This window comes from Podarcis pityusensis, assembly GCF_964106645.2.
Source record: "Podarcis pityusensis genome assembly, chromosome: 4".
Lineage (NCBI taxonomy): Eukaryota > Metazoa > Chordata > Lepidosauria > Squamata > Lacertidae > Podarcis > Podarcis pityusensis.
Genome location: NC_138027.1, coordinates 102,949,798 through 102,974,208, shown reverse-complemented (window position 1 = coordinate 102,974,208; position 24,411 = coordinate 102,949,798). Strand labels below are relative to the sequence as shown.

Sequence of the window (24,411 nt, the reverse complement as noted above, 5' to 3'; positions counted from 1 at the left end):
CAGCAAAAAGCAATGCAGGCCCCAAACAACATTTTCAAAAAACAGAACACTAGTAATCTGATAGAAGAGAAGGCATTTTTTCCAGGCAGTATATATTCACTTTTAGTCCAGTGATGTGAATGTGAAGAGAGGGGAATGCTGTTTATTTCTGTGATTTGTAGGCTACCAGCAACTGTGTCAATGCTGGAACATTATGAGACTCCTTCCAAAAATGAGACATACAAAATACAAACAGAGATCTACTCTTTCGAGCAGATTTTTCTTTGAATGCTACAGTTGAAATTGCAGAGCAGAATCACAAAGGGGCTGCTCACTTATGAAATAGGTTGGACAGAGCAGCAGTCTCACGTGTGCTCCATGACGGGCCCATTCTACCTTGTTTTTTCCAGATTTTGTTTAATGCGTGAAAAATTCACATTTGAATTTATAAACAACTTGGATGAAGGAATTGAGGGGATGCTCATCAAATCTGCAGATGACACCAAACTGGGAGGGGAAGCTAATGCTGCAGAATACAGAATTGGTATTTAAAATGACCTTAAAAAGGTAAAAGTACCCCTGTCCATCAGGGCCAGTCGTGACCGACTCTAGGGTTGCACGCTCATCTCGCTCAAGAGGCCGGGAGCCGGCGCTGTCCAAAGACACTTCCGGGTCACGTGGCCAGCATGACTAAGCTGCATCTGGCGAGCCAGCACCAGCGCCACACACGGAAACGCCGTTTACCTTCCCGCTAGAAAGCGGTCCCTATTTATCTACTTGCACTTGGGGTGCTTTCGAACTGCTAGGTAGGCAGGAGCTGGGACTGAACGACAGGAGCTCATCCCCCCGCGGGGATTCGAACCACCGACCTTTCGATCGGCAGGTCCTAGGCTCTGTGGTTTAACCCACAGCGCCACCCGCGTCCCCAAAATGACCTTAACAGAGTGGAAAACTGGGTCCAAACAAACAAAATGAATTTCAGTAGGGATAAATGTAAGGTTCTGACTTAGGCAGGAAGAACCAGATGCACAAATATGAGATGAGAGACACGCAGCTTACTAATAGTATATGTGAAAAGGATCTAGGGGTCTTAGTGGACCACAACACGAGTCAACAGTGTGATGCAGCAGCAAAAAAAGCTAATGCTATCCTAGACTGCATCAACAGAAGTATAGGATCCAGATCAAGGGAAATGATAGTACCACTCTATTCTGCCTTGGTCAGACCATGCCTGGAATCCTGTGTCCAATTCTGGACACCACAATTTAAGAAGGATGTTGACAAGCTGGAAGGTGTGCAGAGGAGGACAACTAAGATGATTAAGAGTCTAGAAACCAAGCCTTATGAGGAACAGTATGTTTAGCCTAGGTATCTTTAGCCTGGAAAAGAGGTGGCTGAGATATGATAGCTATTTTCAAATATCTCAAGGGCTGTCACATGGAAGATGGAGAAAGCTTGCTTTCTCCTGCCCTGGAGGGTAGGACTCTAACCAATGGCTTCAAGTTACAAGAAATAAAATTCCAACTAACATGAAGAAGAACTTTTTGTTTGACAGTGGAATGGTCTCCCCTGGGAGGTTGTGGACTCTCCTTCCTTGGAGGATTTTAAGCAGAGATTGGAAGGCCATCTATCATGGATGCTTCAGCTGAGATTCCTGCATTGCAGGGGGTGGACCAGATGACCCTTGGGGTCCCTTCCAATGATTCTGTGATTCTATGAATTATTCTACTTTCTGGTGAAATATGCGTTTTGAATGAATTTGTTTCCTGAGACACATTTCATATGGTTTTCAAAGCATTTTTCAATGCATTCTTTCTGTAAGATACACATCTTTGTCCACACTTTTTGAACTGTAGTGCAAAAATTAGTGAGTAATCTGATTTATTGTGGCATTCAAATCTGCATTTAAGTAGAGGACCAGTGCATTAGCTCAACCCATGTTAAAATGCAGACCAAACAAATTTCTCTCCATCCTTACTGGTATACAACCGTCAAAAATAGAATAAATGTATGTGCTTTGGGGGAACCATGTCCTGCTTGCTAAGATTTCTTCTCATTTCACTTTATAGGAGCTTGTGAGGGGAATAAACAAATACCTCATTTATGACAAAAAGAATACTGTTTCAGTTAGGCTATTTGATTTTACTTTTAACCACGAGTGTTCAAGATGGAATACAGAGCAATTAAGACAGTACAAATATTTTACTATACTTTGGTGTGACAAGAATTAACTTAATGTTTTATATAGTCAAAAAGAGGAGCTCTTAAGAGTATTTAACCAGATAATTAATCAAGCTATATATAAAACAGTAAAAAAAACCTGCAACTCCAGTTTATAAAAAAGTATTATTATTACTGGTTAAAAGGCAGCAACCCTGTGCTCATGTTACTAGCAATAAGGCTCAGTAAACATGCACAGGATGGCACTGTAGTTTCAGAAGCTCCTACTGTGATCTCCCACAAACAATTTATGTTAACATGATAAGACACTGTAGGGTGGCATACCAGAATGATGAAAGCTTTTGGGCCAACATAATTGCTTTCAGCTAAGCATTATTGGCTCTACAATATTAATAAATAGGTTGTAAATACTCAGAATCCCCTTCATGGATCACTGCCTTGCCGTGGCGAAGGGGCTTGAATAACTCAGAGAAGCTATGAGCTATGCCATGCAGGGCCACCTAAGATGGACAGGTCATAGTGGAGAGTTTTGACCAAACGTGATCCACCTGGAGCAGGAACTGGCAAGCCACTCCAGTATCCCTGCCAAGAAAACTCCATGGACAAAGATGACAGGCATATAAAAGTTATGACACTGGAAGATGAGCCCCTCAGGTCAGAAGGCGTCCAACGTGCTACTGAGGAAGAGCGGAGGACAAGTACAAGTAGATTCAGAGCTGATGAAGGGGCTGGGCCAAAGCCAAAAGGTCGCTCAGTTGTGGATATGCCTGGAAGCGAAAGGAAAATCCAATGCTGTAAAGAAAAATATTGCATGGGAACCTGGAATGTAAGAACCATGAACCTCAGTAAGCTGGATGTGGTCAAAAATGAGATGGCAAGAATAAATATTGACATCCTGGGCATCAGTGAACTAAAATGGACGGGAATGGGTGAATTCAGTTCGGATGACCATCACATCTACTACTGTGGGCAAGAATCCCGTAAAAGAAATGGAGTGGCCCTCATCGTCAACAAAAGAGTGGCGAAAGCTGTACTGGGATGCAATCTCAAAAATGATAGAATGATCTCAATACGAATCCAAGGCAGACCTTTTAACATCACTGTAATCCAAGTTTATGCAACAACCACTGGTGCTGAAGAAACTGAAATTGACCAATTCTGTGAAGACTTACAACACCTTCTAGAAATGACACCAAAGAAGGATGTTCTTCTCATTATAGGGGATTGGAATGCTAAAGTAGGGAGTCAAGAGATAACAGGAACAACTGGCAAGTTTGGCCTTGGAGTTCAAAACGAAGCAGGGCAAAGGCTAATAGAGTTCTGCCAAGAGAACAAGCTGGTCATCACAAACACTCTTTTCCAACAACACATGTCTACACATGGACATCACCAGATGGGCAGCATCAAAATCAGATTGATTATATTCTCTGCAGCCAAAGATGGAGAAGCTCTATACAGCCAGCAAAAACAAGACCTGGGACTGTGGGTCAGATCATCAGCTTCTTATAGCAAAATTCAAGCTTAAACTGAAGAAAGTAGGAAAAACCACTGGGCCAGTAAGTTACAATCCCTTATGAATATACAGTGGAAGTGAGGAACAGGTTTAAGGATTTAGAGTTGGTGGACAGAGTGCCTGAAGAACTATGAATGGAGGCTCGTAACATTATACAGGAGGCAGCAACAAAAACCATCCCAATGAAAAGGAAATGCAAGAAAGCAAAGTGGCTGTCCAACGAGGCCTTACAAATAGCGGGGGAGAGAAGGCAAGTGAAATGCGAGGGAGATAGTGAAAGATACAGGAAATTGAATGCAGATTTCCAAAAAATAGCAAGGAGAGACAAGAAGGCCTTCTTAAATGAGCAATGCAAAGAAATAGAGGAAAACAATAGAATGGGGAAATCCAGAGATCTGTTCAAGAAAATTGGAGATATGAAAGGAACATTTCGTACAAAGATTACCATAATAAAGGACCAAAGTGGTAAGGACCTAACAGAAGCAGAAGACATCAAGAAGAGGTGGCAAGAATACACAGAGGAATTATACCAGAAAGATATGGATGTCTTGTACATCCCAGGTAGTGTGGTTGCTGACCTTGAGCCAGACATCCTGGAGAGTGAAGTCACATGGGCCTTAGAAAGCACTGCTAATAACAAGGCCAGTGGAAGTGATGGTATTCCAGCTGAACTATTTAAAGTTTTAAAAGATGATGCTGTTAAGGTGCTACACTCAATATGCCAGCAAATTTGGAAAACTCAGCAGTGGCCAGAGGATTGGAGAAGATCAGTCTACATCCCAATCCCAAAGAAGGGAAGTGCCAAAGAATGTTCCAACTACCGCACAATTGCACTCATTTCACACGCTAGCAAGGTTATGCTTAAAATTCTATAAGACAGGCTTAAGCAGTATGTGGACCAAGAACTCCCAGAAGTGCAAGCTGGATTTCGAAGGGGCAGAAGAACCAGAGACCAAATTGCAAACATGCGCTTGGATTATGGAAAAAGCTAGAGAGTTCCAGAAACACATCTTCTTCTCCTTCATTGACTATGCAAAAGCCTTTGACTGTGTCGACCACAGCAAACTATGGCAAGTTCCTAAAGAAATGGGAGTGCCTGATCACCTCATCTGTCTCCTGAGAAATCACTATGTGGGACAAGAAGCTACAGTTAGAACTGGATATGGAACAACTGATTGGTTCAAAATTGGGAAAGGAGTACGACAAGGCTGTATATTGTCTCCCTGCTTATTTAACTTATATGCAGAATTCCTCATGCCAAAGGCTGGGCTGGATGAATCCCAAACTGGAATTAAGATTGCCGGAAGAAATATCAACAACCTCGGACATGCAGATGACACAACCTTAAAGGCAGAAAGTGAGGAGGAATTAAAGAACCTTTTATTGAGGGTGAAAGAGGAGAGCACAGAATATGGTCTGAAGCTCAACATCAAAAAAACGAAGATCATGGCCACTGGTCCCATCACCTCCTGGCAAATAGCAGGAGAAGAAATGGAGGCAGTGAGAGATTTTACTTTCTTCGGCTCCATGATCACAGCCGATGGTGACAGCAGTCACAAAATTAAAAGACGCCTGTTTCTTGGGAGAAAAGCAATGACAAACCTAGACAGCATCTTAAAAAGCAGAGACATCACCTTGCCCACAAAGGTCCGTATAGTTAAAGCTATGGTTTTCCCAGGAGTGATGTATGGAAGTGAGAGCTGGACCATAAAGAAAGTTAAGAATCATAGAATCATAGAGTTGGAAGAGACCACAAGGGCCATCGAGTCCAACCCCCTGCCAAGCAGGAAACACCATCAGAGCACTCCTGTCATATGGTTGTCAAGCCTCTGCTTAAAGACCTCCAAAGAAGGAGACTCCACCACACTCCTTGGCAGCAAATTCCACTGTCGAACAGCTCTTACTGTCAGGAAGTTCTTCCTAATGTTTAGGTGGAATCTTCTTTCTTGTAGTTTGGATCCATTGCTCCGTGTCCGCTTCTCTGGAGCAGCAGAAAACAACCTTTCTCCCTCCTCTATGTGACATCCTTTGATATATTTGAACATGGCTATCATATCACCCCTTAACCTCCTCTTCTCCAGGCTAAACATGCCCAGCTCCCTTAGCCGTTCCTCATAAGGCATCGTTTCCAGGCCTTTGACCATTTTGGTTGCCCTCCTCTGGAAACGTTCCAGTTTGTCAGTGTCCTTCTTGAAGTGTGGTGCCCAGAACTGGACACAGTACTCCAGGTGAGGTCTGACCAGAGCAGAATACAGTGGCACTATTACTTCCCTTGATCGCCAAAGAATTGATGCTTTTGAATTATGGTGCTGGAGGAGACTCTTGAGAGTCCCATGGACTGCAAGAAGATCAAACCTCTCCATTCTGAAGGAAACCAGCCCTGAGTGCTCACTGGAAGGACAGATCGTGAAGCTGAGGCTGCAATACTTTGGCCACTTCATGAGAAGAGAAGACTCCCTGGAAAAGACCCTGATGTTGGGAAAGATGGATGGCACAAGAAGAAGGGGACGACAGAGGACAAGATGGTTGGACAGTGTTCTCGAAGCTACCAACATGAGTCTGACCAAACTGCGGGAGGCAGTGGAAGACAGGAGTGCCTGGCGTGCTCTGGTCCATGGGGTCACGAAGAGTCGGATACGACTAAATGACTAAACAACAACAAATACTCATATTCTTTTTTTAAAAAATGATATTTATTGAGAATTTTAAAGTTACAAAGAAAAAAGAAGGAAAAAACAAGAAAAAGAGAAAAAGAAAAAAACAATTAAACAATACAAATCAATAAAAACCAAAATCAAAAAGAAAAAACAAAACACACCATGCATCACAATCAAAAAGCAAAAATAAACAAAAAAATTAAAAACAAATCCAATATTCCCAAATCCTTAACTGTCATTAACTTATTTCATAGACCTCCTCACACCTCCCTTTTTTGTATTCTAGTTGTTAATTATCTCAGCAAATCCTTTCCATCTTTCACAATATTCTGTCATTAAATTACCTTAATCTATTTTAACCTTATCTTACCATAAAAAACCCTAAAACTTAAAACTTAAATCTTATTTATACCGAATTCTTTTAACCATAACATATTCTTATATAATTCTTTTTAACATTTCTGCTAAAGCCAAATAATTTCATTCCAACTTCCGGGTCAGCGCCATTGGTGAATGGCGGAGTTCCTCCGACCAGAGGAACAGGCTCCGTGGAAACTGGGTCTTCCCGCCACGGCGAAGGTGGGGACCCGCTAGAAATCCCAGGCGGAGGAAGCCTGGGAACGTGGGGTTCGGCAGGGCACCAAAAGCGCCCCCCTACTCACGGGGAATCCCATCTAGAGGCTCCGGAGCGAAGTGGGGTGAGAAGCGCGGTGCTACGAACTGACTGCTACGTTCACGGAGTGAAGCCGCACAGCCATTGCCAGAGAGCGCTGACTTTTTCCTGTGGACAATTGGACTTAAAACAAGTACCCGTGAGTAGAAACGGAAAATTGGATCAAGAAATTGTTTTAATTTGGTATCGAAGCGGAAGGTGCAAACAGGAAGTCCGCCTTCCGCTCTTTTGTATATAGACTAAAGCAAAAATTTTGCAAGCTAAAGCCGGGAAGCTGTCAAAAAAGACTAAATTTCCTACATTTAGAATCACTGAAACCCCCCCTTGGAAGCAGGAGAAAAGGGGGGGGGACTTTGTTTAACCCCAGCAGGAGAGGGAGTGAAGAAGGATAAGTTTTCACCGTCCCTAACCTGGGAACGGGGTGTCAGAGACAGAAACTATTGGAGAGGTTCATTGACTGTGAGCGTAACACTTTGACAGATAGCTAATGAAGAGAAACAAGTTGATTCTAATGTTGCCTTTTGCATTTTAAAGAAACAAAATACCTGAAAAACATCTGAAATATCTGAAAAATGAAAGTAACTTTCCTTTGTCTTCAAAAAAAAAAAATGGATACAAGTAGATTGTATCCTCTAGAGGGAGCTTGCTAAATTGTTGCTGCAGCATATTTGAGACCCAACATCTGTGAGATTAAGACTGTGGGAACAGTCTTTTCTGACCTTGAACAAAGATGAGCTGGGAGAAAGACTGGGTGCTTGCTTTATGTAAGACAAATGCTTTGCTGGAACAGATGCATGAGAAGATGGACTTGATGAATGAGAAAATGGATTTGACTGTTGTGGTTAATAACATTGATACAGAAATCATCCAAGAACTAACCTATCAATCTGTACTGACTGGGCAAGTGCAGATGACAATGGAGGAGGATGCGGCTGCACCTCAAATAGTACAAATGGAGAGACCCGAGGCCCTACAGGAGCATAAGCCGCTGTTATTGAAGACTGAAGTTGGAGTGGGCCAAGGGGAGTCTGGAGATGAAGAGGTCTCTAGCTTTGGAGAGACCTTGAAATTTGATTTTAAATACATTTTGGATTATATCGAGGACTGTGGGGAGTGGGACTGTGGGCAATGGGCGAGCTGGATGAAGGGTGATGGAGACAATTTTGGGTTGGAATCCCCCAGAAACCTACTCCTCAATGAGAAAAGAAAGAAACTAAGACAGAGACCAACAAAAGACAAGGAAAAGGGCAAGCACAAACAAGATGAAGAAGAATTGCAGAAGGGACATGGAAGAGATTTAAGGGCCTCGGACATAAGGCTTCCAGGTTGATGGACTAGTTGGAATGGACAATAAGGACTGACATGACCCGAGACCAGGAAGAAGAGACGCTGGATGATGATTGGAAGAGAATTTATAATGGAAATTTTTTATTTTAGAATCAGCTAATGAATATTAGGGGAAATGTGGGAATGAAACTATACGACTCTAGCAGAAATGATATCAGGAGCTATGTATATTTGAAAACTAAGATTTAAAAGGAAAGGGAGTTCATGATGGCTGGGAGTTTGTTAAGAGGGAGATAGTAAAAGCACAACGTCAGGCAATACCAATGAGACGGAAACATGGAAGGTGCCTAAAGAAGCCAGGGTGGCTATCTAAAGAACTTTTAACTGAGTTAAGATTAAAAAAGGATGTGTACAAAAAATGGAAAAGGGGGGAAACCACCAAAGAGGAATTCAAACAAATAGCCAGCACGTGTAGACACAAAGTCAGAAAAGCTAAAGAACAGAATGAACTCAGGCTTGCTAGAGAGGTTAAAAGCAACAAAAAAGGCTTTTATGGGTATGTTTGTAGCAAAAGGAAGAACAAAGAAACAGTGGGGTCACTCAGAGGAGAAGATGGTGAAATGCAAACAGGGGACACAGAAAGGGCTGAACTCCTCAATGCCTTCTTTGCCTCAGTCTTCTCCGATAAAGAAAACAATGCCCGACCTGAAGAATTTGAAGCAAATGATTCAGCAAAGGAAACACAGCCCAGAATAACTAAGGAGATAGTACAAGAATACTTGGCTAGTTTAGATGTATTCAAGTCTCCAGGGCCAGATGAACTGCATCCAAGAGTATTAAAAAAACTGGCAGATGTGATCTCAGAACCACTGGCAGTCATCTTTGAGAATTCCTGGAGAACAGGCGAAGTCCCGGCAGACTGGAGGAGGGCAAATGTTGTCCCTATTTTCAAAAAGGGGAAAAGAGAGGACCCAAATAATTACCGCCCAGTCAGTCTGACATCAATACTAGGGAAGATTCTGGAGCAGATCATTAAGCAAACAGTCTGTGAGCACCTAGAAAGGAATGCTGTGATCACCAATAGTCAGCATGGATTTCTGAAAAATAAGTCATGTCAGACTAACCTGATCTCGTTTTTTGACAGAATTACAAGCCTGGTAGATGAAGGGAACGCAGTGGATGTAGCCTACCTTGATTTCAGCAAGGCATTTGACAAGGTGCCCCATGATATTCTTGTAAAGAAGCTGGTAAAATGCGGTCTTTGTTGGGTGTAGTGAAGGGTTAACCTTCTGTGTCTCGAGGCTGAGAGGAGGCGCTTACAAGGGAAGTAAGCCAGGACGTGACGAAAGCAGCTTGGAATGCTGTGAGCTGTGTGAAAAGTGAAAGAAGCTTTGTTACGCAGCTGCACTCTGAGAGAGAAGGACGCAAAATGCAGCTTGAATCAGATGGTGTTTATGGATTGTAAATATGCTACTTTTGAGCAAATAAAGTGCTATTAGGAAAGAAGAAACGTGTGGGACTTCTTTTACTGCCCTTTCAACACGGACGCTGTGCAATTCTGCTAATTGCTTTACGACCTGCAGAGGAGTGCAGGGGAAGCGTGCCGGACGCCAACAATAAAGCAATAAATCTACCTAACAGTCTTGACTATGCTACCACTCAGTGGATTTGTAACTGGCTGACTGACCGAAGCCAAAGGGTGCTCATCAATGGTTCCTCTTCATCCTGGAGAAGAGTGACTAGTGGGGTGCCACAGGGTTCTGTCTTGGGCCCGGTCTTATTCAACATCTTTATCAACGACTTGGATGATGGACTCAAGGGCATCCTGATCAAATTTGCAGATGACACCAAACTGGGAGGGGTGGCTAACACCCCAAAGGAAAGGATCACACTTCAAAACGACCTTGACAGATTAGAGAACTGGGCAAAAACAAACAAGATGAATTTTAACAGGGAGAAATGTAAAGTATTGCACTTGGGCAAAAAAAATGAGAGGCACAAATACAAGATGGGGGACACCTGGCTTGAGAGCAGTACATGTGAAAAGGATCTAGGAGTCTTGGTTGACCACCAACTTGACATGAGCCAACAGTGTGACGCGGCAGCTAAAAAAGCCAATGCAATTCTGGGCTGCATCAATAGGAGTATAGCATCTAGATCAAGGGAAGTAATAGTGCCACTGTATTCTGCTCTGGTCAGACCTCACCTGGAGTCCTGTGTCCAGTTCTGGGCACCACAGTTCAAGAAGGACACTGACAAACTGGAACGTGTCCAGAGGAGGGCAACCAAAATGGTCAAAGGCCTGGAAACAATGCCTTATAAGGAACGGCTAAGGGAGCTGGGCACGTTTAGCCTGGAGAAGAGGAGGTTAAGGGGTGATATGATAGCCATGTTCAAATATATCAAAGGATGTCACATAGAGGAGGGAGAAAGGTTGTTTTCTGCTGCTCCAGAGAAGCGGACACGGAGCAATGGCTCCAAACTACAAGAAAGAAGATTCCACCTAAACATTAGGAAGAACTTCCTGACAGTAAGAGCTGTTCGACAGTGGAATTTGCTGCCAAGGAGTGTGGTGGAGTCTCCTTCTTTGGAGGTCTTTAAGCAGAGGCTTGACAACCATATGTCAGGAGTGCTCTGATGGTGTTTCCTGCTTGGCAGGGGGTTGGACTCGATGGCCCTTGTGGTCTCTTCCAACTCTATGATTCTATGATTCTATGATTCTAAGTCTTAAGGTACTTAGGGGTAAGATAAGGTAAAATAAATTAAGGTAATTTGAATAATAGAATATGGGGGAAGATGGTAAGGATTTGTTGAGTTAATTATTAGGTTAAATTGTTAAGATAAATTTTATAACAAAAATTGAGAAAGAAGGAAAGAATTTGCTGAAATAATTACTAAACTAGAACACAAAAACGGAGGTGTGAGGAGGTCAACGAAATAAGCAAATGGAAATTATCGATATGCAATTTGGGATTTGTGTTTTTTCTTTTCTTCTTTTTTGCTGTCTTTTGCTGTATTGTCGTATTGGTTTTTATATTTTGTGCTTTTCTCTTTTTTATTGTTTTCTTTTTTTGTATTGTAGTGTTGTTTTTTGTTTTTTATTTTTCCTGTAATTCTGAAATTATCAATAAATATTATTTTAAAAAAAACAAAAACAAATAATTTCATTCCAATATTTTTCTAACACTCATTAATTTTACAATGCTTTTCTAAATAATTTTTTAAAACTTTCTTCCAATCTTCATCCATCGTTTCTTCTCCTGGTCTCGGGTTTTGTCAGTCCTTTCTATCCCATCCATCTAGTCCATCAACCTGGTGACCTTATATCCGAGGCTCTTGAGTCTTTTCCATGTCCCTTCCGCAGGTCTTCTTCATGTTTATACCTGTACTTTACTTTGTCTTCTGCTCCTTTCACTCGGGGAGACTCCAACTTGACAATATTTTTGTCCCTTCTCGACAAGTCAGCCCCTTTTCCATAGTCAACACTGAAATCTATGTGGTATTTAAAGGCATGTTTCAAGGTCCCTCCAAAGTTAGGGGCCCCCACAACTCCGAGCTCCCCCCCCGGCCTAAAGCCAGATTTGAAAGGTCAAAACATCCCTGCATAGGGGGGTCCATCCAGCCCCCCATCTCCAAACCAAACAGAACTCCATCTCTCCAAATCTGACTTTTTCCAGGTTCATTCGTCAAATCCAATGACTCATGTTCCTGCTGGGCCACAGCTCCCTCCATCTCTGCCACCCGAGGTCCAGCAACAACCTCCTCCCTCATCTCATCTGTCAAAGCACATTCCTGGATTAATTCCTGAGTGGGTTCTATATTTTGCCTGTCCAAAATTTCCGATCGCAACAGTCATCAAATCCATCTTCTCATGTAACTGTTCCAATAAAGCACTTGTCTTGCAAAAGGCAAGCACCAGAGCCTCTGAGCACATTCTTGTTCAAGGTCGAAGTCTGGTCCCACGATCTTTAATCTTTACAGCTGCAAAGCTCCCCAGTTTGACTTTAATAACAGTTTCACAAGCTCCCTCTAGGGGAAACAATTTCTATTTGTGTCCATCTTTTTTTTAAAAAAAAAAAGCAGATCTAGCAACAAAGTTTTCCTTTTTCGGATATTTTGTCGATATTTTGTTCCTTTTAAATGCGAAAGGGAACAATGGAATCAATATGTTTCTCTTCTTTTAACTATCTGTCAAAAACGTTTGTCCATAGTCAATGAGCTTCTCCAAAATGTCTGTCTTGACACCCCGCACCCAGGTTCAAGACGGTGGAAAATTACCTTTCTTTACTCTCTCTTCTGCAGGTTTAAACAGTCTAAAAAAGGTTCCCCCCTCTTCTCCTGCTTCCAAGGGGGGTTCAGTAATTTTAAATGATGAAAATTTAGTCCTTTACAAACGACTTTCTAAACTCTAGCTTGCCGTGTCTTTGCTTCAGTCTATCTACAAAAGCGGAAGGCGGACTTCCTGTTTAGACCTTCCCGCTTTCGGTGCCTAATTAAGAAATTTCATAGTCCAATTTTCCGTTCTACTCACGGGCAGTTGTTTAAAATCCAATTGTCCACAGGAAAAAGTCAGCGCTCTCCGGCAACAGCAATGCGGCTTCACTCCGTGAAAGAAGCAGTCAATTCAGAGCACCACGCCACTCACCCCACGTCGCTCCGGATCCCCAAAACAGGGTTTCCCCGCGAGTAGGGGGGGGCGCAAAGGTGCCAGCCGAATCCCACGTCCACAGGCTTCTCCCGCCTGTGGTTTTTGATGGGTCTCCGCCTTGCCGTGGCGGTTCAGACCCTGTTTTCCACGGAGCGGATTCCTCCCGATCGGAGGAAATCCACCATTGCCAGAGGCGCCAACCCGGAAGTCTCCAAATACTCATATTCTTTACAAGAATTACTGAGGTTTGCAGCCAGCCCATCATCTGTCTGCTACAGACTGGTGATTTTATGGTTTGCTACTACATGAATAAACCTGAATTAACCTTGGGGTAGAGATTGTGTGGCCCCACAAGCCACCCACAGATAGAAAAATGAAAAGGCCTATAATTCAAACATAACACTAAACCACTACTTGAATGATTTAGACAACCCTCAGCCTCGCACAAGGTGAATCCCTGCCATCCAGTCCTGAGTTGAGGTGAACTATAACTCATTTCAGCATCCAAATAGTTTGGATTATTCCATGATCCTGCAAGCCATGGTTGCAAATTGGGAAACTTTGGGCTAGTCATAATTTTTAAAATCAGCTTAGGTTGCATTTTTTTCAAAGGACAAGTTGGGATGGTGCCATAGATGCCCTGGAGCTCCATGGAACTGACTAAAACTGACTGTTTCAATCTGTGAAATTAAAAGGAGCAATCATTTTTAGTCAGGCTTTTTATGCAAGTAAACTGCTTAATAATTGCAAGCAAGAACATACAACGTTTTAGAACAACAGCAGAAACAAATTTAAACGATAGGGCAGGTCATCAGTTGACTTAAACCAATGCCAAATTCTAATTACATTTTTTGAATCCTGGGAGTTCTGATCTTTTTAACACGCCAGCACTTGACATTTGTAGTGATCTATTAGCAGCCCCCATCAATATAAATTCAGTGTTTCAAGATGTTCACCCAACATATTTGCAGAATCATATCCGAAACATTCATTAGCTATTAGAACACAGGTTTAACTCACTGTGGCTAAGGGGAGAGATAGACGAATATGTCAATTTTGGATCTCAAAGACCAGAACACAGCTATCCTTCAAAATCTGCACTTATCTGAATTTTGTGGTATAGTTTTCCAAGCACAATGTTTACCAAAATGCATGTACAAGGGTAAAGTATGCATAAAAATAAATATGTTACTGGAAACATTGTGCAAAAAATGTATTATATTAGAGAGAACCACTTGCAGATATGTGTACATTGGTCAAAGCTGCATATAAAATGTGTTTGGTAGGAGAAATTATCACTCAAATACTAACACAAAATATTAAAATAGTAAAACAAATTGCTGCAAAATGTGAAGAACAGTATTTAAGATTGGAACAATGAGAAATTGAGGGTGTATTTACATTTGAATCCAATTTCTCTTCCATCCTTAGCTGAAGGAGTTCTAGTTAGCTGACAAGAGAGGAAACATTGTTTAATCACTACTTGCTCCCTATCTGTAAGATATACAAGATTACAAAATACATTGGTCACTTTCACAATTTTGGGGGAGATGTTTTAACATATGCCTACGAAAGTAGCATGAAAAGATGTGCTGAGATTGTCATACTAATAGTCAAGACACGTTTGTGGAGAGAAGATGAGATATGAATGACAGACTGCTCTCTGGAATTTTGTCATGTGCAGTTTTATGAAAATGTGTTGACACCAACCCCTCAAGGACCTTATTCTAATAAAGCAGAATATTAGGGAAAGGCTGGCTTTAGCCTTCACATTTGAATTGGTATTTAGATGCCCCCTTTTGGGGCCCCAATGCTGACTCCTATTTGCAAAGCTGCTTTATGATCTGGCATTAAGTGAGGGTCGTGCTTTCATCGAGGTTCGTCCTCATCTGAGTGTCTGAGACATGAGCACCCTTGAAGTCTATTTCCTTGATGAAAATAATATTTCTAACAAACGACAATCAAGTGGTGTTTTCATTATTTCAAGTAGTTTTCTGCCCGTATTTCAAGTCTCCTTAGTAACAGAATTTGGGGGAGAAGGGTAGCTTTTCAATGCTCAATTGTATGCATCTTACTGTCACTCACTGGGAACAGAAGTATTTAGTAGAGACACTTGTACATTGGAAAAAAACTACTCACTCCCCCCCCCCCGCACATCATTTTCTTCCTTCCCTCCTGCCCCTGTAATTTTATACTTATTTCAGTCAGAAAGTGCTGTTTCCACATCTAGCTTCAAGTTACAACTATGATGGAGTGGAGCTTTAAATTATCGGCCCAGAGGGCAGCCGACACCTGGTCACCCCCTTAAATAGGCCAGTCTCTGATTGGGTGAGTGGGCACTGCTCACCCTTACCTGAGAGTCTGACGCAGTCAGAGGTGGGCAGTGCCAGCCATCCCCTCCCCAGGCCACACCTGGAAAGATGGCAGCCTCCTTAAACCCACCACGGCCGCGCCATGCAACAATGGTTGCCTACTTGGAGTCCCAGGTGAGCAGATATTATTTATTCATCATCATCATCATCAATGAGGCATTGAATACATATAACAAAATGCCCTTGCCGAAATACATATATAGGCTGCTTCTAACAACAACTTACAGAAGTCAACATCAGAAAAAGAAGAGCAACGAGGCACCAGTTGGGACAGCAGCAATTGTACATTGGTGAATAGGTAACTAACATTCTTTGCTAAGCAATGTATGAAAAAGTTGGAACCATTTTGCGTGGGAGTTTCATTCCCAGCTCCTGCGCTCGTCAGTGGAGCACATATAAGCAAGGCCTGCCCCCCTTCCATTCAACCCCATTCCACCTCCGTTCTGCCTTCTTCTGGGTGCAAAAGAACCCACGCGACCCTTCCCCTCTGCAGGGAGGTGGAACTGATTTGGATGGTCCACCCCCACCACTTAATGGATCAAAATGGTTTCCAGAGAGTGGTAGGGGATGTTTTATCCCATGTTGATGGCCTTTCAGCTGATTCCCTGGTGGCCTGCTGGAATGTGGATTTAACTAGGGCTATCTACTGTCTGGCTCCAAAGCGCCCTCTCCGATTGCATGGAGCCCAGACAGTCCCATGGTTTTCCCGGGAGCTGAGGGCAATGAAACAATCGCTGTGATGGTTAGAGCGCCAGTGGTGGAAAACTCACTCTGAATCTGACCGGACACAGGTTAGAGCTCAACGTCAAGCCTACAAAGTGGTGGTGGCAAAGAGGACCTTCTTCACCGCCTCTGTTGCAGCTGCAGAAAACATCAGTGGGAGACTTTTTCAGGTAGTTCACAATTTAATGGAACCACCTTTGCCATCAGGGCCTGGTACGGACCCCAAGATCTCCTGCAATGGTTTTGCAAAGTTTTTTTGCAGATAAAGTTGCTCCGATTCAGAAAAAGTAGACTCCACCCTGGGAGCAGGGCCAGAGAGGGAGAGTGCTAGAGTCCTGTCTTGTCGAGTTGCATGGTATCAACTCCAATCTGTTACCTCCAAGGATGTGGGAGGGCTGCTTGGATGAGTGAAGCCAACCACCTGTCTCTTTGATCCTTGCCCATCCTGGCTCATAAAAACGAGCCGGGAAAGGCTGGGCAATGGGCTTCGCAGGGTGGTGTCAGGAGTGCATGCAGGAGCCGGGCCCTGTGACCAGTAGGGCTTTGCAGGACTGGGGCCTTCCTAAGTATGTTCTGGAGAGGCAAGGCGCGGCCGCACAGGTGAGGCCACTTGGTAACTCACTGCACCTGGTGGCTAAAGCTAGAAGGGATATAAGATCAGCATTTCCCTTCGGCCCTTTGCCACATTTCCTGCCTTGCTGCATTTGGCTTCTTGCTTCCTGATCCTCGGACCTTGGCTTCTTGACTCCTTGCTTCTTGACCCTCGGACCCTTGACTTCGTGACTCCCTGCTTCCTGACCCTTGGACCCCTGGCTTCTGGACTCTTTCCTGCTTCCACCCCGCCATCTCGCCCCCAGTCCCGATGTCCTCAGCTGGGACTTCGATCGCCCGTAGACCGGACCGTGACAGGTGGTGAATGCTTCCCTATGTGAGGAACCTTCCCAGACCTGCTGAAAGAGGCGGTCATTAAACCGCTTCTTAAAAAAACATCTTTAGATCCAGCCAGTATGGCCAACTATCGCCCAGTCTCAAATCTTCCATTCTTGGGCAAGGTGATTGAGCGGGTGGTTGCTGAACAACTCCAGGCACGCCTGGAGGATCCCATTTGGATCCCTTCCAGTTGGGATTCAGGCCTCACCATAGGACTGAAACTGCCTTGGTGTTGCTGGTCGAAGATCTCCGGCAGGCTAGGGACAAAGGTGAGAGCTGTTTCCTAGTTCTGCTGGATCTCTCAGCGGCCTTTGGTACCATCAACCATAACATCCTTCTAGACCGTCTAGAGGGGCTGGGAGCTGGGGGCACTGTCATACGGTGGTTCCGCTCCTTCCTCCTGGGCTGTGTTCAGAAAGTGGGGGGGATGAGTGTTCAGACCCCTGGGCTCTCAGTTGTGGGGTGCCTCAGGGTTCCATCCTCTCCCCCATGCTTTTTAACATCTATATGAAGCTGCAGGGAGAGATCATCAGGAGGTTTGGGCTGGGTGTTCAACAGTATGTGGATGCTCTACCTCTCTTTTTAATCAGAACCGGTGAAGGTCTTGTGTGAGTGTCTGGAGGCAGTTGGAAGATGGATGGCGGCTAACGGACTGAGGTAGAATTCTGACAAGACAGAAGTACTGTTTTGGGAGGACAGGGGTGTGTGTGTGTGGAGGACTCCCTGGTCCTGAATGGGGTAACTGTGCCCCTGAAGGAGCAGGTGCGGAGCCTGGGAGTCATTTTGGGCTCACAGCTGTCCATGGAGGTGCAGTTCAATTATATGTCCAGGGCAGCTGTCTACCAGCTCCTTCTGGTACACAGGCTGAGACTCTACCTGCCCGCAGACTGTCTCACCAGAGTGGTGCATGCTCTAGTTATCTCCCGCTTGGACTACTGCAATGCGCTCTATGTGGGGCTACATTTGAAGGTGACCCAGAAACTACAGCTAATCCAGAATGCAGCAGCTAGACTGGTGACTGGAAGTGGCCACCGAGACCATATTACACCAGTCCTGAAAGACCTACATTGGTTCCCAATACGTTTCCGAGCACAATTCAAAGTCTTGGTGCTGACCTTTAAAGCCCTAGACTAAGGTTACAAGACGTCCCCGTTTCTCAGGGACAGTACCCAGATTTACAAATCCGTCCCCGTACAAAATCCATTGAAGTTGAAAAGTTTTTTCATTGGAAAAAATCTGGTAACCTTACCCTAGATGGCCTCAGCCCAGTATACCTGAAGAAGCGTCTCCACCCCCATCGTTCTGCCCGGACACTAAGGTCCAGCGCCGAGGGCCTTCTGGCAGTTCCCTCACTGCAATAATTGAGGTTACAGGGAACCAGGCAGATGGCATTCTTGGTAGTGGCGCCTGCCCTGTGGAACACCCTCCCTTCAGATGTCAAGGAAATAAACAACTATCTGACTTTTAGAAGACATCTGAAGGCAACCCTTCAGGGCAAGGCAAGGTTTAGGGAAGTTTTTAATTTTTGATGCTTTATTGTATTTTTAATATTTTGTTGGGAGCCGCCCAGAGTGGCTGGGGAAACCCAGCCAGATGGGCGGGGTATAAATTATTGATTGATTGATTGATTGATTGATTGATTGATCGATTGTCAATTGGATGTGCCTAAAATGGTCGCCACCTGTATCGATTTATGTATAATGTGCACGTGTTCTACAAATTGTAGAGAACTAAAGTGTAAAGCATTCATAGCATGATGCTGGGCTATGATGGGGGTTGAATGTGTGAATGGAAAGAAATCCACAGATTCCTCTTACATCAACCCCAAGCAGGGATGATGTGAATTGCAGTCCTCGTGTGCAGCTGCAAGGAATTCAGAAGCAATGTCATGTAGACCCAGAACTGTGGTTAACATTAACAAAGGTTAGCTTAAACCAGCCAACTTCAGGAATGACAGCTTGAAACTATTTGAAACTAACCATAATTAATGTTAACTACAGTTTGTTACTGGGATGCGGGTGGCGCTGTGGTCTAAACCACAGACCCTAGGGCTTGCCGATCAGAAGGTCGGCAGTTCAAATCCCCGCAATGACGGGGTGAGCTCCTGTTGCTCGGTCCCTGCTCCTGCCCACCTAGCAGTTGGAAAGCACATCAAGTGCAAGTAAATAGGTCCCGCTCCAGCGGGAAGGTAAACGGCGTTTCTGTGCGCTGCTCTGGTTCGCCAGAAGTGGCTTAGTCATACTGGCCACATGACCCGGAAGCTGTACGCCGGCTCCCTCTGCCAATAAAGCGAGATGAGTGCTGCAACCCCAGAGTCGGCCACGACTGGACTTAACAGTCAGGGGTCCCTTTACCTTTACAGTTTGTTACTACAGACAACACAACAAGCCTTGGTGATCCAAAAGTGGAAGCAATCCCTTCCAGACTCCTCCTCACAGCCCAGCAGAAGGAGGGGGAGTCTGTGCAAGACTAAGTCTTGCTGCAGTGCATTCATGTCACACCAAATCAAGTTTAACATGTTGTTTATATGCAAACATTTCTCAATATGGTATTCCCAATCTTTTGTGTAGCAGGAACATAAATTTTAAGGAACCAATAGCACAGTCCACAATATATACTATTGTACCATAAGGTGTGATGCTTGTCCACAAAACAATATGTTATATTGTATTTTTTCCTGCTGAGATGTGCACTAAGGCTACTACAAATACATGCTTTTAATAGTGCATGTGACAAAGCATAATAAGTAGTACTTGAGGCAGGGAAGCTGTGAAAATGCATTTTCTGCTCCTGACACAAAATCACAGTTGCTGATGGAGGTGCCCTGAATAGACAGCAGGCTGGTCATGGGGGTTAAGGTGGCATTTGCTCCCCCCCCCCAACCATATACGCTGGATTCCCGGCTTTAAAAATAAACAGCAACCTGATCCTTTGCCCTTGTAGAACCTGAGAAACAAGACAAAATATACAGGCTGTATTTTCTTTTTCTTTCTTTCTTTCTTTCTTTCTTTCTCTCTTTCTGTGTGAGAAATTAGCCTGTTCCTGCCTCAGTATTAAGTCAATGAAAGAAGTCTGAACAATGATTGACATTGAAGAATAGCCTATATAGCCAAATGGACAAAAAGAAGTCTAGAGGAAAACACCCATTGTACGTAGAAAGAACTTTTTGCTTTATTTTTAAGCCTTTCTCTCTATCCTTCCAGCTGGAGTAGTGATTGCCATCCAATAGAAAACAATTCAGTTATCCAAGATTTTAGTCTAGCTCTGATTGGAGAGTGCTTTATCAACTCAAAAACAAAAGACTGCAAGAAAAAAATTGGAGTTCACAACTCTTTTTAACTTGGGTCTTACTGTTAGGATATTTCTGTTCCACCTTAAAAGGGAGCAGGATGTTTGTGTCACAGCCTGTGTATTTCCTGTTCACAGGATGTTTCTGTTGTGTCTATGCTTTCGTTTCTCTCTGTGTGTCTGAGACACTGAAGCAGGCAGTCATGTTTTCTTTGTTCTGATCAACGCTGAATAAACTTGTAAATAATGCTCTCCTGAGTGCATCTTTCGCTGTGCATTATCTGCTGATAGAGCGTGCATCAGCTCTGGAATGTGGCAAGCTATTTCTGCAGCTCGTGTCGCTAATTGCTGATACTGCGTGTCTACGGGAGATCGATGGACGTCCAGAGACGATGTGGAGTCATGATGGACTTTGTCTCCCTGGCAGTATCCCAACACTTACTTCATACTCAAACATGGCTTATTATTTTTCCTGAGCTTGTAAAGTTGTTGTTTTTTTTAATGCTATTGCAGACAAATGATTTGTCACAAATCCATATTATACCCATATTGCAGGGAACTGTGCTGTGGCTTACACCACCTTGCATAATAATAGTGTAATAATACCCAAGGGTTTTTTCAGAGGGAATTCACAGGAACCTCTCAGGTGGATGCCATTGCCATTCTAAGAGAACGAGGGTGGTGTTCATGGTGAGTTCTAGCACCTCTTTTTCTAGAAAAATAGCACTGGTTTGCTGGGGGGATGGGGAATTCGAGTAGAGTACGTCAACCCTCAAATGTAGTCCCATCTTTGAAGGTAAACATGGAAGCAATGCATAGAGAAACCTAGGGAAAGAAATAAGCCTTTCATTTGTGGGTCAAAGAGCATTGCTCGGATGCCAGGGCTATCTGCAGATCAGGGGTGGCAAACCTCCAGCCCATAAACCAATTTTGGCCTGCCAAGTTTCCATTCTCTCTCCCAGCATTCCTCTTTCACAAAATCACAGAATTAAGGGATCCCCAAGGGTCATCTAATCCAACCCTCTACAATGAAGGAATCTCCACTAAATCATCCATGACAGATGACCATCTAACCTCTGCTTAGAAACTTCCAAGGAAGGAGAGTCCACCCCCTCTCATGGGAGTCTGTTCCACGGTCAAACAGCTCTTACTGGCGAAAAGTTATTCCTGATGTTTAGTCAGAATCTCCTTTCTTGTAAGTTGAAGCCATTGATTCAGGCCCTACCCTCTGGAGCAGGAGAAAACAAGCTTGTTCCCTCTTCCATGTGACAGCCCTTGAGATATTTGAAGATGGCTATCCTATTTCCTCTCAGCCTCCTCTTATCCAGGCTAAACTTACCCAGTTCCATCAACCTCATAAGGCTTGTTTTCTTGATCATCTTGCTCACCCTCCTCTGCACACATTCCAGCGTGTCAATTTTAAGCAGTCCCTTCAACTTCTGAAATTTGGGTGACTTGCAAAGGGCTCAGATTGGCTGTGTGTGCCTGTTCCCTCCTGGGTTCAGGCATGTGCAGCCAGGGAAAGTAGCCTCTTTTAGAGACAGTTGCATTTTGGAAGATTGGCTGTGTGAGGAACTTCTCCCACAGGCAGCTGATCCTTCCCAAAGGCACCTTTCCCCCTCTCAGCCAGGTGAGTCCCAGACTACCTCAAAAGCCTAGATAGAGTGTGTGTAGCAATTTGGCACAGACTTGCACTAAAAGGGAAATGTGAGGGGTATATCTGAACTTGGGACAATAGTAGCAGAGGCCCAGGCAAAGGCAGCAGTATTTTCAGACACTGCTGAACAGCTGACTGGTTGTATCTGCAAAGCTCTATGTCTTTGCCCCATGAATTTTGAAACCACACCAAGTGTTGCAAGGAAATTGAGTTAAAATGGACCGTGGGGTTTGGGAGAGGCTGGATCCAGTCCCCACCCCACCCCCAGCTTACTCTGCTTATAGTCACAGAGGCAGAGCTAAGCAGCCTAGACGAGTCCGACACAATCAGCACGAAGCAATCTATTTGATAAACTATCAACAGCACAGCTACCAATAGCACTACCTCACTGTCAGAACATCATTACAGGACTGAGAAAATTGTGCTCCAAAGAGATCTCCCTGGTGGTCAACAGTCAGTGCTCATCACAGATCATATATGCAAAATACTGAAATACGGTAAACTTCCTTGCTCAAAATTAAGTAATCAGGTATTGTGCTATTGCAGTGGCTTTCAAATGACTACACGGACCTTTTCATTGCTGGGAGCAGGAGGAGAGAAATCCTTACACAAGCCCCAAAGACAAGGCTGAAATGCTTGCAGCCTACACAAAGGATTAGAGAGGGTTGCTCTTATGTGCTGAGATTGGCTGCATCTTCCCCTTTGCAGAGGAGATTGCTTACACCATTATCATGCATTTGAAAAAGGCGAGAGAACGTAAGCTGACATGTTTAAAGCAAAAATATTTAAAGCTTGATAGGATCTGAAGCGTGGACTCTTTTCTCTTCTCTCCCTTGCCGCACACATCTGTCAGGAAGCGGCAGTGTGCCTCTAATAACACAACCTGGCCTTTGTTTTCTCTTGTCATTTAGAATTACACTTAATGTACGGCTACCTGCTGAGACACTAAACAAGGCTCCTCTGTAGTTTTTTTTCCAGTCAGGGAGACTCACTTCCCAAGCTTGAGGGTAGTCAGTCTAAAATATGTCTCTGAGGGCTCAAATTAGAAATTCCATGTCATCGAAGATGACTTAACACAGCCACTATTCATAAGGGTGCATTCTTTCCTCTATTAATTATGCCCCCTTTTTCCATCTCACCAATACTAGAGACACATCACTGTACATATTTAATGGCACATAACTAAAAATACATCAGAATTAATTAATGGCCATTCTGTCCCAGAATGTTCAAACTTACCAATGCTTTTGCCCCCTTAAAGACCAGCTGCTTTCTTGCTAGAAAATCTAGGAACAAAAAGGAAGAGGTTGCAATAAAGTATTATTTTCACAATATTCTTTTATATAGTCTATGTGTGGGGTTTTGTGTCAGCATCACTATTTGGGTTTTTTATATTGTATTTATTTTTTACAGTATATAAAAGAAAAGCAGTGTTCAATGTACAGAGCAATATAAAATTATAATTCACAGTTCTTCCCTTGCCAAATGCTTAGCACCTAAGATGTCTCACCTTTGTTCAGAAGGGGCCCCTGTTGTCACACTGTTTCTCTGCACTCACAAAACCCGCATGGTATAGTGGACTAGGACCTCAGAGACCAGGGTTCAAATCCCCACGCAGCTATGAAGCTCACTTGGTGACCTTGGGCCAGTCACCACCCACTGAGGAGGGGGAAGATCTGTGTACATCACCTTGAGCTCCTCACGAGAAATAGGTGGGATGCAAATGGAATAGAATTGGTATAAGCACCACCTCCTCTCACTGGGTTCCCTTTCAAAACCGCTCCCTCCCTTTGCCATTTTGCCACATTTCTATCAAATGTGTTGCTTCAGCCCCAAATCTTCAGTCTTAAGCCACTCAACAAGCAAAACCTGCTACAGAATTGATATACTGTAATACAACGAAAGCAACACTACTTACCGCAACCAGTAATGGTTCTGCACAAAGCAGTAATATGCCGAGAAGCTATTTTCACATCATGTGTTTAAAGGAAGACACTTGCTGGAACCAGTTGCCAGTTTCCCTTCTCACAGCAGCAAAAAGAGCAGTTTCCACCACCACCACCACCCCACCACCATACATAGAATCATAGAATTGTTGAGTTGGAGGGGACCGTGTGGGTCATCTAGTCCAACCCCCTGCAATGCAGGAATATTTCACCCTGAGGTGAAGAGTCTCATGCTCTGCGCACTGAGCTATCTGTCTGCCACAAGCTCCTGGCACTTCTGCTGCTGTGCTAGGGAGCTGGGGATGAGGAAACCTATGCCAGCATTAACTCTAAATTTTATTTGGAAATGTTTGGCATAGACATCATACATGAGATGGTGTGGAAAGACTCTGCTTGCATAAGACTGTACCCTGAAAGCACCTTCAAAACACATTATTTCCCTCAAGGAATTCTGGGCACTGCAGTTCACCCCTCCGCTCACCGAGTGTCAATGATTCCCAGAAACCCTTAACCAACTACAGTGCCCAGAACTCTTTGAGGGAAATATTGTGCTTTAA

General features: G+C 43.8%; 1 long non-coding RNA gene across 1 annotated transcript in view; it reads right to left on the bottom strand.

The window, feature by feature from the left end:
• The window catches only part of LOC308475951, a 36,712-nt gene extending 13,110 nt beyond the window's left edge, over window positions 1-23,602 (bottom strand). The window contains exons 1-2 of the long non-coding RNA XR_013985576.1: window positions 23,419-23,602; window positions 23,148-23,194 (exon numbers count right to left, since the gene is read on the bottom strand). This is a non-coding gene — a long non-coding RNA (uncharacterized lncRNA). The remainder of the gene's footprint in view (window positions 1-23,147; window positions 23,195-23,418) is intronic.
• Window positions 23,603-24,411: the final 809 nt, after the last annotated feature.